This window comes from Monopterus albus, unplaced genomic scaffold, assembly GCF_001952655.1.
Source record: "Monopterus albus unplaced genomic scaffold, M_albus_1.0 scaffold45.1, whole genome shotgun sequence".
NCBI classification, from domain to species: Eukaryota; Metazoa; Chordata; class Actinopteri; order Synbranchiformes; family Synbranchidae; genus Monopterus; species Monopterus albus.
In genome coordinates, this window is record NW_018127925.1 from 1,595,085 (window position 1) to 1,596,305 (window position 1,221).

The 1,221-nt window shown below is 44.2% G+C and overlaps 1 protein-coding gene across 3 annotated transcripts in view; it reads left to right on the plus strand.

Annotated features, from left to right (window-relative positions):
* The window catches only part of kmt2a (lysine (K)-specific methyltransferase 2A), a 45,361-nt gene that overhangs the window by 13,015 nt on the left and 31,125 nt on the right, over positions 1 to 1,221 (plus strand). The gene's annotated exons all lie outside the window — the stretch shown is intronic.

A 1,221-nucleotide genomic window follows, 5' to 3' on the forward strand; every position in this document is an offset into this window, starting at 1 on the left:
GTCACCAGAACATGCCTCCTCTTGGGAGACCCTACCAGGGACATATAGCCCCCGACAACATAGGTCCTAGGATCACTCGGGTACTCAAACCCCTCCACCACAATAAGGTGGCGGTTCAAGGCGGGGGAAGTGTAAAATGAACATGCTAATAGTTTGGCTTTTGACAAGACAACTCACTTGGCCTTTTTGTTAAACTGAAATAAAATGTCCTGCCAACTGTTTGATGAATGAATGAATAAAACGTTTTTGGTGATGCCCTTCAGTTCATTGGCTAGTTCCACGCTTGGTGAGAGGGCGTGGCTGGCGGGTGAGGGAGATAATTGGGAGTGAATGTGGTGTTTTGCATGCTTATGCATGACATGCTGGTGTTGGGATGATTGAGATCAGCGGTTTCGGGGGAGGTTTCTGAACATTCTGCCCTGCTTCTGGGCATGATGGATCCCCTATAGGGAAGCAAGACCATAGAGGAAGGGAGTTGGAAAACAAAGGGCATGAAGGGAGGGTTTTTGTGAAAAAAATAAAATAACGTGGCTGGGTCCAGAATGTGGAAATATTTATATGTGGTGGCCCAAAGGTGTGTGTTAAGGACATGGACTGCCCTTGAACCTCTGATTCAGGCTCAAGGGCTTTTTGGCAGCTCAAGATACCACTGAAAATAAAGAACATATTCCTGTTAGCCTCAGTTTTCTTGGGGCTTAAAGGTAACATTAGCCTTCTAACATGTGAAATGTTAGCAGATTATTATGGAAACAACATCATAGGGTACTGATGTTTAAACAGGTAACATTAGCAGAGTAACCCTCTATCATGCACAGTCTTACATGGTATAGCTTGGATTTTAACATGCTATCATGCTAGATCAGAATTCAGCTAAAAGTACAGCTGAGTGCAAGTACACATGGGACTGTCAAAAGTCAAAACTGAACCTGATGAATGATCTAGAGCTGAGTCTGACCTGGTCCATCTGGGATGTTCTGAAATGGTCCCTGTACAAAGGATAGACCCTTTACATTTAGGTAACAGTACAGCCTTTCCCTCAAGTCACACTTTACAATTTTTGCCCCACCACTGGGAAAGACACATGCTGATGTGTAATTAGCATTATGCTGTAGCCTTACGGGGTTGCCCTCATGGTTATAGATTATAGCCTTCTTTGTGTGGTTTTGGCCTGGGTGTCTTTCTGTCTAAGTGTGTGTGTGTAACCAACCACCTTAGCTTTTG